We start from the raw sequence: 14,774 nt of genomic DNA, 5'->3' as shown, positions 1-14,774 counted from the left end.
TTTGAGATTGAGCCCGGCATCGTGCTCCACCCTGGGTGTGGAGCCTGCTTGGGATTCTCTCTCTCTCCTTCTCCCTCGGCCACTCCCTCCCCCACCTTTTCTAAAATAAATAAATAAATATTTAAAAATAAGAAGGAAGATTAAAAACAAAAAACACTGTAAAGGTGCAAAGGATCATTGCTTCCTTCCTAACGGTGAGAACAATCTGGTTAAGCTAAAATAAACATAGCTTAAAAAAAAAATTTTTAAATGGGGTGCCTGGGTGGCTCAGTCGTTAAGCGTCCTGGGTCCTGGGATTGAGCCCCGCATTGGGCTCCCTGCTCAGCGGGAAGCCTGCTTCTCCCTCTCCCACTCCCCCTGCTTGTGTTCCCTCTCTTGCTCTCTCTCTCTCTATCTGTAAAAAAAAAAAAATTTAGAAATATGGAATAAAAAACACCCAAATTAATGAAATTCCAGAAGGAGGTGAGCCCTTCCTAGGATGGAAGAGGTTCATGTCTGTTTTAACCTCTGAGAGCACAGGGGAAATGTGAGCAAAACCACCATAGCAGGAATGAGGAGACTAACAGCTGATTAAAAAAAAAAAAAAATTAATGGCTGCCTGTGGTGTGGGTGACACATAAGAATCCCAAGAAGCTCCAGCCACAAAGCCATTTGGCGCCCACCCCCCAACTCTATCCCATAGGACCTTCATAGAACTCATGGGTCATGCCAGAACCTAGGAGCAGGACAGCAGAGCTGGGGGCAATCCCTCCATACCCAAGAAGGCAGTCCCTGTAGGATGAATCGAAACGCCTGCCATCCCACGTGGCCTTCAAAAGAACCTCCTTCTCACGCTCCAAACCAGCTAGAGATGTTCCTGTCACTCTTCTCAAGCCACCGCCTCGTCTGTTCAGTTTAACTATTGACGCCTCCCTGACAGTGGGTTTGTTCAAACTGAAGCTCAAGAAAATCATAATTTATGGGGTCATTTTGAACAAGTAGAGAAAACTCATACATTAGAATCTGATGAGTCAATTACTCCCATTTTATTGTATCTTTACAGTACCAGTGTCGTATTTTGATTTGATTGACCAGTCAACCCTTTTGCGTGAGCTGTAGACACACTTGAAACGTGGCCGGCCTTCCCTGGTTGCGGAGAGAACTGTCTTAACAATTATAGGATCGTTGAGAGAATCGCTAAACGTTTACCATATACATACCATAGAGGATGAGAGAGGGAGAGAGCGCCCGTCCTAGGAGAGGCAGTGTGGTCTGATGGTTAAGTACACCAATTCTGGAGCCAGAGAGGTTGGGTTCATACCCGCCTCTGATGCTTGTTAGCTCTGTGACCTTGAGCAAGCGACTGAACCCCCTACTGCTTCTGCTCCCCCATCCATGAAATGAGGACAATGGGGCTGCAGTTGAGAGTCCAATGAGTTAATACACATGAAGGACCCGGAACGGTATCTGCACCTAACAAGGGCTCTGCAAGTGTTTGCTAGGAGTGGTGTGCTTGTAATTGTAGATGAGCTCCTGCTTCATTTTTGCTGTGGTCAGTCCCAGGCCAGGGGAGACTAGGACATGGTCCCTGCCCGTTTGGACCTTCTAATCCAGCGGGAAGGCTGACCAGAATCAATAAGCCACACAAATTAATATATGAACACAAGCAGTGATACATGCTAAGAATGAAAAGTGCAGGGATATGCCAGGTGGACTCGTGATTAGGGGCGAGTGGGCAAGGGGGTGATTTTAAGCTGGGATCTAAAGGATAAATAGAGGGGCGCCTGGGTGGCTGGGTTGGTAGAGTGATGGACTCTTGGTTTCGGCTCAGGTCATGATATCCAGGTCATGGGATCGAGGCCCGCAGTGGGCTTCATGCTATCATGGAATCAGCTTGGGATTCTTGTCTCCCCCTTTGTTCCTCTCCCTGCTCTCTCTCTCTGTGTCTTTCTAAAATAAATAAAATATTTTTTAAAAAATAAATAAAGGATGAATAGAGGGGTAAAAGAATGTTTGGGTAAAGCTTTGGGGCAGAGGGAGCACGTGGAGGGAGGACGATGGGAGCTTGGCACCTTTGATGGATGGCCGGTGTGGCTGGAGGGAGGTGGTTGAAGGCACAAGGGGGCCTGGAAAGCCAGGTTTGGGCAGATCTCCATCCAAGGCAAGCAGGAGGGAAACTCAACTGGACTTCTCTGTTCAGTGCTCCCTCTGGTGGCCACCTGGGGAATGCGCCCCAAGGTTTAGGTAATTGTCAAGAATTGGGGCCATTTCTCTCAGGGACAGCTCAGAGCAAATGGAGAAGGCGGGGCATGGGGAGGCAGCCTGGTGGTTGTCTGAGTGCTCCTTCCCTGAAGTGTCCCATCATTTCCATTATAAAACAGAGGGGTGGGCTTCTGAAAGCTTCCCTGGGGAGGAGAAGCTTCTTTAGCTGGTGTCAGGGGGGCTGGAGAGACCTGGAGGGGGCTGTCACTCATGGACCTGTCACTCAATCAGTTCTGGAATGGAGATCCCAAGGAAGGACAGACAGGGCGAAGAAGGAAGACGGAAAGGTCAGAGTGCATCAGGGTGACTTCAGAACCAAGATTCGCTTTCCTGGGGCTGGCTGCCCTAAGGTTGAGGACAATAGTGGAGACACAGAGTCTCCCTTGAGACCAGAAGCCACCCTCACTAGCAGAGGTGCTTCAAACCCACAGCGAGATGGATGGACAGCCCTGGGCCAGGAGGCAGAACCAGAAAGAACTGACCAAGGGAATCCCAGCCTGCATAACACAGAAATAATACTTAAGGGGCACCTGGGTGGCTCAGATGGTTGAGCATCTGCCTTCGGCTCAGGTCATGATCTCCGGCTCCTGGGATCGAGTCCTGCGTCGGGGCTCCTTGCTCAGAGGGGAGCCTGCTTCTCCCTGTCCCTCTGCCGCTCCCCTTGCTGGTGCCCTCTCTGTCTCTGTCTCTCTCTCTCAAATGAATAAATAAAATCTTTAAAAAAAAAAAAAAAGAAATAATACTTAATAGTAATAGTAGTAGCTGTCATTCTCTGGCCACTTGCTAGTTCTTTTTGTTTTGTTTTCTACATTTTAAATATACTTCTCATTTTAGAACAGTTTAAGAATTTCCCAGTTACCTGATGCATCTGAGCCTCAGAGAGGCCGTCCCTCGCCCAAGTCCGCACAGCTGGGACCCAAGGAAATGGGGTGCGGGAGGTGTGGCTACTGCTGGAGGTCCAGGTTAGAAAGGACAGAAGGCCAGGCCCCGCAGTGCTGCCCTCCTCCCAGGGCACCCAGAACCAGAGCAGGCTCTTTTAGCCCGTGGACGCCCTGAGCAAAGGGACTCTGCTTTGTTTGACTTTTATCCCAGGAGGTGTTTGTCTGGGTTCCACGGTGACTAAGAGCTGAGCCTCTGGGTTTGAATTTTGGCTCAATCTTTTTTAACAGCCTTATTGGGATGGCGGGGGAGACTTTCTACCTCGCTGCGGAGTGCCCCAGGATGGGGAGGCTCCATCCCTACATAAAAGAAGGAGGAAATGTTACTGACTGTCCTGCATGTGATAGAATGTTGGGGCAGACACTGACAGGTACCCAGCCAACATCTGTTTCCCTGCCGTCTGCCAGCAGAGCCCCAGTTTTGCTCAGAGCAACAATGAACCCATCCTCAAACAACGGGTCACGGCCAGTTTCAACTGGCATCATTCTGTTGCCCATCTTCCCATCCTCCTTTGCTGCTAAGGTTGATCTTCTAGTCCCTTCTGATCAATGAGTCTTGGCAGAAGTTCGCTTGGCGTGTGTGTGTGTGTGTGTGTGTGTGTGTGTGTGTGTGTGTCGGGAAATGCTCTAAGGAACTGCTTTTCTGATCAAAGAGACAGACCCAGCTGTTGCAGCCCCAGCCCCCCTTCCTCACACCTTGAACCCAGTCGTGATGCTTCATGACTCCCATGGCCATTTTGCAACGGAAGTGTCCACCATGAGAACAAAAGCAACACAGTAAGAATAGGGGTGGGGGTCGGAACCCCTGGGCCTCTGATGGATGCTGCCAACATCATCCTACCTGACACAAGCATAAAGCATAATTCATGAAGCCAGCTCCCTAAATTGTGAAGGATAAGTGATGGTTTCTAGATATTCTGCAACAGTATCCACAGAAAATAGTTCATCAGAGTGGAACCTAAAGGGCGCCTGGGTAGCTCAGTCGGTTAAGCGTCTGCCTTCGCAGGTCATGATCCCAGGGTCCTGGGATCAAGAGTCCCACATTGGGCTTCCTGTTCTGTGGGGAGTCCGCTTCTCCCTCTACCTCTCCCCACTGCTCATGCGCTCTCTCTCTCTCTCAAATAAATAAATAAAATCTTTAAAAAAAAAAAAGTGGAACCTAAAAACAAAGACTTGAATGACACTTTCTGGAAAGTTGTACCAACTTTTCAGATCTTGTGTTTTACCTACCTCCCATTCCAAGTTTCTCACCCTCTCTTCTCCTCCTCCTCCTTCTCCTCTCTCTCCCTCTCTCTCTCTCTCTCTCCATGGTATGACTCTGCCCAAGATTTACTAATCCTTTGCACTAAAAGACAGCAGAAGATAGAAAAACTGGTTTCAATACGAATTTCATGGCTTCAACGTTTCAAAGACCTAACTTTACATCTCCAGCAGTAGAAGTTTGTATCCGCACTAAACTAAGAAATGACCATTCTGAAAGCATGCCATTTCTACCGCTTGCAGTATTGTTGCCTGGCACAGCGTGGGTAGGCATTCAAGCATTTGTTGAAGGAAGGACCATCAACCAATAGACAAGCCCAAGGTGTGGTCAGCGGGCCCGGCCCGCTGGGTCTCTTTAAACCACCAGATGGCAGCCTCGGCGTGGCGTACTCAAAGCCCTCTGCCATCCTAAAGATAACAGTCACGCTTCCCCTTGCTCACAAGGTTTATTTTCTTTGGACAAAATCATCTGATGAAATGGATTGTTCCTTTTTTTTTTTTTTTTTTTTTTTTGAAGATTTTATTTATTTGAGAGAGAGAAAGAATGAGAGACAGAGGGAGCACAAGCAGGTGGAGAGGCAGAGGGAGAAGGAGAAGCAGACTCCCCACTGAGCAGGGAGGACTTGGGGCTCGATCCTAGGACCCCGGGATTACGACCGAAGGCAGACGCTCAACCGACTGAGCCACCTGATACAACAGAATTCGATATTGAAAATGAGCAGGCTGCCCTTAGTCCTGGCTAGAGAAAGAGAAACCAGCATCGTGGTTACCTCATCCTGGCCAGGACAAAAACCCAGGCTGAGAGTGTTACTGACAGCAAATGGGGTTGCCTTGGACCCAGGGCTCATAGAGCGTCTCCCTCAACCGGAGTACCATGCCAAGTCCACAAAAGATTTTTAAAAATCTAAATTGTACTAATGTTCTCTCACTGAGTAGGAGGCATATTATGAGGCACAGCACCCAGGGAAACTTCTTTAAAATCCTCTGTACCCATTGCTGTCCCAAGGGTCTCACATGCCATATCCTAAAATGTATTCCTCCTTTATGTGAAATTCAAATTCAACTGGGCACTTTATCTACCAACCCTACCTCCTTGTAAAAAGCAATGCATACCTTTTCTTTTCTTTCTTTTCTTTTTTTTTTAAGCAATGCGTACCTTTTCATTTCCCAATCCCCCAACCTGCCGCATCTTCCTTGGTCCTCAACCTTTCTAGAAGACAGGGGTAGTGGGAAGTGTAGAGTGGAGCCTTCTAGGTTGTTCTCAGATGCAACATATTTATTTCCCTTGTAACGTTTTTGGTTTATTTTTTTTAAGATTTTATTTATTTATTTATTTGAGAAAGAGAGGAGAGTGTGCATGAGCTGGGGGAGGGGCTGTGGGAGAAGGAGAAGCTGAGCAGGGAGCCCGATGTGGGGCTCGATCCCAGGACCCCGGGATCATGACCTGAGCTGAAGGCAGATGCTTAACCGACTGACCCACCCAGGCGCCCCCGTTTTTGCTTTATTGCATGTGAAATAGATGCGTGTATGAAGCATCCTGTGCAGATGGTAACAATTCAAACACCACCCTGGGCTAGTAAGCAAACTAGTAACCTCGCTCAAGCCCTCTGAGGTCCACACCCTTGAAACATCACTGTTTACTGTTTGGTGGCTAGCCTTCCACACCATCCGCTCCACTCAGAAAAACACACAGGAGAGATTTTGTTTTCCTCAGAAGAAATCATTACGCACCTTGCTCCCCCCGCCCACCACCACTTGATATATCTATCTGCATTTCTACCTCCATCCCTATATTTATATCTCTATCTCTGTATCTATGTTTATCCATCTCCATATAGCTCTATCTCTATTTATACCTGTTTCTCTTTCTAGACGGAGAGGGAGAGAGGACATATCTATTCCAGACATCTCGCCAGGTCGTTACACAAAGCTCCAACTCATTTTTTTTTTTTTTCTAAAGCTGAATAGCCCATCAAAATTTATTCCATTTATCCCACAGAAATACAAGGCACCGGGGTAAGGATTTTTGTACAAGGTTGTTTACCGCAGCAGTCTGTTGTGACAAGAAGCTAAAAGGAATATAGGACAATCGGTAGGGAACCATTGTGCTTATTTATCTCAAAAGGCTTTACCACTGGCTCTGGAATCCCTCTTTTCTTAGCAGTCAAGTGCTAACCAAGGGTACTCGAGGACCCCACCCGGAGGGAGGCTTCTTCTACCTGCACATCTTTACAATGTATATTTAAAGCCTCACTCTGCCTCCCCGGTTCCACCCCTCTCCCTCCTACGGTCCCTCCTTCCTGACTTTCAACTACTTTCTATTGGAGAATTCTGAGAGTGTTATATAATTAAGATGATTTCACCAGGGGCGCCCAGCTGGCTCAGCCAGTGGGGGATGCAACTCTTGACCTCAGGGTTGTGAGTTCAGGCCCCACAGTGGGCATGGAGCCTACTTAAATAAATAAATAAAAATACAATTATTTCACCAAATTATGATGAAAGAGCTGGACTTTTATTCCAATATCCTAGCCAAGCAATCGTATGTCTCTTTAGGAAGACTCTGGTACGTTCTGGCCTAGACCCCAACATTTTCCAAAAGGAAGGACCCTTTTTCACGTCAGGCAACCCACATGCTAGTTGTAATGAAAATCCAGGCTCCCTTCTCTTGGGAATGGCTCCCCAATTTTCTTTTTGGGAAACCACCAGAAGAGGGGCTCTCTCTCGGTCCACACGCCTGGATGGAGGATCCTACTTCCGGGTCCTATGAGCACCTGACCACAGTCTGGCCAATCAGATTCCATGATGAGCTAGAGATGGTCACGTGAACCAAGCGGGGCCATGGGAAACTGGCCCACTCTGCAGGGGTTGCCAGGCTTCTAGGAGGTGCCTGGACCTGCCAGAGCCACCTTGCTGCCACGTGGGACGAGTGGAAATTACTAACATTATTTGTATTGTTCTATTTGGAGAGCCCCAACAGGGAAAGCTACACCCAAACTCAGGAGAACCAGCGCCCACCCACATCCCCAGACTGAGAACCCCTGTTCTGGAGGACTCCACACATCCATCAAGGGGTGCTCACTGCAGAACAACCCGACGTTAGCGAACTACTTCAAGAACACAAACCGAAGTTACAAAACCCTGTAGCTCCTCGCGCCTGATGCTCTAATTGCTCATCAGATGCTAAACGTTTGCCCGTGTCCCTAGGGCACAGGCAGGCTTGCTGTGGGGGACATGATTTCTTGTTTCCTGCTAATTCTGTCCATCCCCTCAATGTGTAAAAACTCCAGTGTTTATGTGAAACAGCCCTCTTACTCTTTCAATTCAACAGATCTTCCTGCTCACTAGAAGGAGTCCTGAAGCAGATGCTCCTTCCCAACCCACTGAGCCTCATTTTCTATCTCCTGTTCCATTTAGAAGAGGGATAGCGATAGGAATGGCCTGATGGTCAAGAGCGAGGGTTCTAGGCAAGCACACCTGCCTCCACCCCTTAATAGCCCTGGGACTTTGGCCAATGGCCTCAGTTTCCTCATCTGTAAAATAAGGCTGGTAATAACTACTCTGGTTGAATGAATGAATGACTGAAATCAACAGAGAAGCCCATTATAGGGTCACTGCCTCTCACCATCTCAGAGGACCTAGGGTCCCACCTCTCTGGCTCACTGAGCAGCATCTAAGTGAGAGTGATAGATGCCTTGCACTTGGAAAAGCCCACACTTGGTTTAATACTCTACTGTCGCCGTCCCGACCGTTTTAATAATTTTTAACAAAGGCCCCTGTATTTTCATTTTGTCCTGCAAATTATGTGCCCAGTTCTGGCTGTGGGTATCTCCCACGGTCTTCCCAAAGTTGTGTCCTATGAAAAAGCACCAAAGGCCTAGGAGAGGGGTCTACTTTGGGGCAGAAACTGGGGGGAGGAAAGCTGCCCAAAACCAGATCTATAAGCCTCTAACTCAACCTGGACACTACACTAGGGCCTTGGGCTTGCAGAGGCATGGAATTATCACTGACTTGACCTTCAGCCTGCCAGGGGGAAAATGCAGGAGAGGGAACCGGGGTGCCCGGCCTCGCTGGCTGAATCAGACCCCTCCCTCTTCCTCCCTGCCTCCTTTCTCTCTTCCTTTTGCCTTTTTCTCCCTGCTGTCTGCCTCTTCTCAAGTTCTCCCCCACTTTTCTTCCCTTCTATGTTCTCAGATCTCTTTTCTTTCTCTTTAAAGTCAACAAATAGGACGCCTGGGTGGCTCAGTCGGTTAAGCGTCTGCCTTCGGCTCAGGTCGTGATCCCAGGGTCCTGGGATCGAGTCCCGCATCGGGCTCCCTGCTCCGCGGGGAGCCTGCTTCTCCCTCTGCCTCTCTCTCTCTCTCTCTCTCTCTCTGTATCTCATGAATAAATAAATAAAATCTTTAAAAAAAAAATAAATAAATAAAGTCAACAAATATTTTAATCCCTACTCTGTGCTCGGCATGGAGCTAGGCACAATCCTCCAGGTGGCTCTCTCCTCATCACCTTTAATTTCTTTACCTTTGTTTCTGTTCTGTTTTTTATTCTTTCTTGGTCTTCCTTTTCTCTGTTTTCTCTCTCCTTCTGATTTTGTCTCTCTTTGTCTGTCTCTGTCTCTATGTTTCTCCCCGCACCTTTTTCTGTGTGTTTCTCGGTCTCCTTTCTTATTGCCTCTCCTCCCTGTTTCGGTGTCTCTGTTTCCCTCTGTCTCTGTCTATCTCTCTGTCTCTCTCTTGGTCTCTGTCTGCATCCCGCCCCCACCGGAGCACCCCCGCACCAGCTCCCTCTCCCAGGCACCCAGTTGTCAGGCTGCTCACGTTGTGGGTTGCCTTGAAACCTGCCATGCACATTCTCGTGGCTGGATTTTTCTGCGTCCACCTCTGTTAAAAAATCTTTTGACCTTTGAGATTCCAACAAAAAGAGCAGAAGTACAACCTCAGGGAAGGGCAGCACCTGCAAGGAAATCCTCATTCCTAAGCTTTGTGTTTTTAAAAAACACAGGGCCCTGGGGGGTGTGGGCAGGCCCTGGAGGTCCTCCCGCTGCTCCGCCCTCCCACCCCCACCGTAACCACCAAGCGGAGTAGAGCTGGTGACAGTTTTGTGTTCTGGAGTCTGTCAACATGTGCAGCAGATGTACCCAGCAGTCAACTCCTAATCTTGCTGAGCCTTTTGCTACAAATCCCTTTTGTCACAATTTAGCCCAGAGTTTAGGAGAGCGACAAGAGTGGGGGAGAGGGGAAGCAGGACAAGGTTGTGAAAAGAGCCTGGGGAGGTGTTAAGAACACAGCAGGGGAGCCAGACGTCCCCTGGTTCAAGGCTGGCTGCCTAAGTAAGGGCTGGATGACCTTGGGCGGGAGACCGTGTAACAAACCTGGAGCACTCGCACTGTGCCTGGTGTTGCAATGACCTCTGCAAGGATGATCTCACTTAATCCTCCCAGCAACCCTGAAAATAACAAACCCACTATTGATAAGGAAGCTAAAGCCCAGAGAGGCTGGGTAAACGGTCCAATGTCACACAACTCCGTGGTCACCCTTCAAATAGATCCCTGAGCCCGGAGGTCTTTGGGGGATGGTGGTTCCTGGGACCTCCCTCCCAGTTCCCTGACCACGACCTTAGCCCCCAAGGGAATGTCTCAACCATCACAGATCGGCCCCTGGGAGCTGCGTAGGTGCTTCTCCTGCTGTCCTCTTCTGCAGAATGGAGTCTATGCGGTCCCCGCAAAATCAGGGAACCAGAAGACCCTGGTTTTTAGGAAAGATGGGTATGCGAGTAGAAAGCATTTTCAGCAAGGCTTTGGGGAGGCTGGGTCTGTTGCAGAAGCATCCAGAACTCCAGCCAGGGGCCTCCCAGTGAGTGTTTCTGGGCCACTAGAGAAGAGGCAACCACGCATGGAGAGTCAGCCACTCTCCTCCGGAACCCGGCCAACTCCTCAGACAGGCTCTTCTCCAGGGAGGGCAAGATGGCCAGCAATCTAAGACCTTTTTTTTCTTTTCACATTTGAACATGTCCGAAATCAGGATGTATCTTACAAATGGGGCCCTTTCGCGATGACTTGGCAGCACTCTCTTTAGCGTACAGAAAACAACAGGGAGTCCGACAATCAGAGAGGCAGCCTTCTCATCCCTGAACTACCGAAGCTCGGAGGCTGACTCTCATTGGCCCAACCTGGATCACGTGCCTCGCCCTGGCCAATCACTGCAACCCTGCTTGCCGAACCTTGGTCAGGTGCCTCTCGGGTGTGACGGGCTGCGCGCAGCATCACCTAAGCGGGTGCACCAACAGTGAGGGGTGGTTTCCGAGAGGAAAATCAAAGTATTGCCACCAAAAGAGAGGGCTGTGGGTTCTGGGCGGGCGGAAACAATTGCTGCCTCCTCCACACAGGGTCATTCGGAGATTTGGTGAGAACAGGTACGTGAAGCCAAGGGCCCCTAGTACGCGCCCGTATTCTAGTCTGCTGTTATTATTAAAGATGCTAAGTTGGAAAAATAAAATAAAATAAGATAAAGATGCTAAGTTGGAGCGCCTGGGTGGCTCAGTCGGTTAAGCATCTGCCTTCGGCTCAGGTCATGATCCCAAGGTGCTGGGATCAAGTCCCCCATCTGGCTCCTTGTTCAATGGGAGCCTGCTTCTCCCTCTCCCTCTGCCTGCCGCTCCCCCTGCTTGTGCTCTCTCTCTCTCTCTTTCTCTGACAAATAAATAAATAAATTCTAAAGAAAAATAAAATAAAGATGCTAAGTTGACACGTTTCACCGTACTCTATTCAGGTCTCTAGATGGAACTTCCAGTTCACAAAAAATTCCCAAGACAGAAGAACAAGTTCAGCGACCCCACCAGGAACTACTCAGACGAATCAATGATGTTGAATCTAAACGGACGGCATGCAGGTGTTCTGTGTTCTTTTCCCCTTTTTACATTTTTTCAATGTATTTGAAATCTGTCAAAATAAAAAAAAATGGTGGGAATAAGCACATGAAAAAGATACTTAATGAGCTACTACTTCACTCCCACTAGGATAGACATAATTTTAAAAGCTCAGAAAATAGTAAGTGTTGGCAAGGATGTGGGGAAATTGGAACTCTCATATAACCGATGTGGAAACAACTGGGCAATTCTTCAAAAAGCTAAATAGTGAATCCTCATAGGATGTAGCCATCCCACCTCTAGGTATACACCCAAATGAATTGAAATCAGGAGCGTAAACAGGTACTTGAATGTGGATGTTCATAGCAGCACTATTTACAATAGCCAAAAGGTGGAAACAACCCAAATGTCTATCAATAGATAAATGGCTAAATAAATTGTGTTATATCCATATAGTGGCATATTATTCAGCCATGAAAGGGAATGAAGTCCTGACACAGGCCAAAACATGACTAAACCTAGAAAACATGATCCTGAGTGAAGGAAGCCAGACACAAAAGGTACCATGTTATATTATTCCATTTATGGAAATATCCAGAATAGGCAAATCCATGGAAACAAGAAGCAGACTGGTGGTTTCCAGGGGCTAAGGGAGGGGGAAGAAGAGTAACTGCTTAGTGGGTGTGGGCTTTTCTTTAGGGCTGGTGAGAATGGTTTGGATTTGGATAGAGATGGGTTTGCACAACATGGCGAATGTATTAAGTGCCACTGAATTGCTCACTTCAAAATGGTTAATGTTAGGGGCACCTGGGTGGCTCAGTCGGTTAAGCATCTGACTCATGTTCTCAGCTCAGGTCTTGATCTCAGGGTCATGAGTTCAAGCCCCATGTTGGGCTCCACACTGGGTGTGTGGAACTACTTTAAAAAAAATTTTTTTTAATAGATAAAATGGTTAATTTTATGTTAGTATGTGAATTTTGCCCCAATTAAAAAAATGATAGGAAAATAAAATAAAAATAAATATATAAAAAGCCCGCACAGGAAATATCTATAGGGAAATAAGGAAGTGAGGCAGGGAAAGGGAGGCAGTCAATAAAAGGGGCAGTAAGCAAGGGCATAACTTGCTTAATGGCGTTCTTTTCCAACTGGGAACCCTGGGGTCCAGTGTAGACATACACCTTAGTCTCTGCGTGCTAAGCAAGGAGAGAGCAGAGATAGAATTGCTCCTCAGCTCCCATCAGTCATCGGGCTAGGGCTGCTCTCAGACGGTGTGAATTTCCTGCCACTTCTAGCCTGTCACCTGTGCCAGCAGATGGGGCTGTCCAGAGAAATCCCTCAGGGCAAGGGACACGCATGCTGAGAAGTGGTAAAGGCCATGAGGACACGTCGCATCTCCTGCACATTCTAAGGCGAGAGTATATGACAAGACAAACAAAGGTCTTTCTTCTGTGGCCAAATGGCTGGTAAAATCCAGACCAAATAAATCCAAGTTCCTCCATTTGCATCTGTCGGAGTAGCAAGGTCTTTTGCTGAATCTCACAGAGGATTACCTTTTTTTTTTTTTTTTAACCTGAGCCATACCCAGTTCATCAGGAAGCTGTAGAGGGTCCACACTGCTCTCCTCTGACAGTTCCCCATCCCCGGTCCAGCGTAACAGGACTTTGGCAGGTGGGTCACACACCTGCTGGGAGTATCTCCCCAAATTTAGCAGAATCTCAGGGTTTGTGAAAAATGTATGCCCAGCCCTCACCCCCACACACGAATATGTGAACCTCATGAATTCTTAAAGAACTACCCCAGCCTGAGATTCCCTAGCAAGACAAGCCTGGGCTCCCGGGAATGAATTCCACAAGAAAGGAAACGCCAGCCAATGGGCACGTAACCTCCCCCTGCCAGAGCCAGCTTGTCCTCATGCTGTGATCACACATTCACACACTGCAGCCACCGCATCTGCTCTGCTGGTGGCTTAAAAGTGGGACCGCTGACGAAGAGTCGGAGCGACTTGGTGAGGTAGACAGGATCACTAGGCAGGCCTGGAATGCTGGGGGGGTGGGGCGGGGATGACTTCATCAGCCTCATTCTGCTTCTCTTTCTCTAGAAAGTCAAGTTGACCAGGTCAGAGAGAGCCTCGGAAGGTGGGGTAATTTTGCCCTTGACTTCCACCGGTAGACTGACAGGCGCTCCCCATGGTAGCTGGTAGGTGCTGAGCCTGTCACCGCCTCTTCAAAACACTGCTGGTTTCCATGGAAACAAAAAAGCACTTACTGAAAGAGCCGCTGGAAATTTCAAGTCAAGATGTCCAAAACTCTCCCTGCAGTGTATTTTTCTGAGACCTGATCTGAAAGAGAAACAATAGCACAACTTTGCAAAGAAGACAAAGGAGGATTCATGAATGTGAAAACAGCTTGACACCATTTGCGGATCCCAACATCTGGTCTAGAATCTGTCCTTTTAAAAATAAGCTCGAGGCAGATATTGGGGGAAGTGTATCCACGGCTCCAAGGGCTCCTGACTTCGGACCCGATTTTGTTACGGCCACGAGCCTACTTGCTGTTCACAGGGTTTAAATCTTGACAGGACAATACAGCAACAGGACTCTTAATACACTTGCTAAATGAACCCAGAATCTCTTGCATGCCAATCTACCTCCTACTCTCAGAGCTAAAAAAGAGCTTCTCAACTCAGATGATTATATATCTATTTTTTTCAAACCACTTTGTGAGGCGGTAATGCAGAACGAAAGATAATGTCTTCCTTTAACAGCTGTGAGATTATCATACCATAAGATGAAATTTTTCTTTTAACTCCCAGAGAAGATCCTCAATGTATTTTAAAAAAAATAGTAAGTCCAAAAGATAATTAGACAAACTGGAATTTAAAAATCTCTCTATTATGATATAAAAAAACTTGTCTGCCACATCTTCCATTTCTGACCTTTGAGTTTTGTCTGGGCCATTAGAAGAAGTGTGGCCTTATGCTCTCGGTGTTTTGTTTTCCTTTAAAGATTTTGTTTTTTAAGTAATCTCTGCACCCAACGTGGGGCTTGAACTCACAACGCTGAAATCAAGAGTCACACGCTGTCCGGACTGAGCCGGCCAGGTGCCTGCCTCTCCTCTTGCTTTTACTTCTGATTCATTCCTTTACTTCTGACCTCATTAGTGGAAAACTCCTGACTTCTCCACTTCACATGCTGGAGTTACCATTTGTCCTTCGAGTTACTCAAGGTAGAAATCCAGAAGCAACTTTGACTCTTCTTTCTCCCCCAACCCCCCTGGATCAGTCAGCGCAGGCTGCCAGAACCAAATACCATGGGCGGGTGGCTTAAACAGAACAAATGCATTTTCTGTTGGTTCTGGAGCCTGGAAGTCCGAGATCAGGGCACCAGCATGGCTGGGTCCCAGTCAGAGCCTCTTCCTGACTTGCAGATGGATGCTTTCTTGTTCTGTTCTCACGTGGCAGAGAGAAAGAGAAAGA

This window comes from Halichoerus grypus, chromosome 13, assembly GCF_964656455.1.
Source record: "Halichoerus grypus chromosome 13, mHalGry1.hap1.1, whole genome shotgun sequence".
Classification (NCBI taxonomy): Eukaryota; Metazoa; Chordata; class Mammalia; order Carnivora; family Phocidae; genus Halichoerus; species Halichoerus grypus.
Note: the sequence above shows the minus strand (reverse complement) of the source record.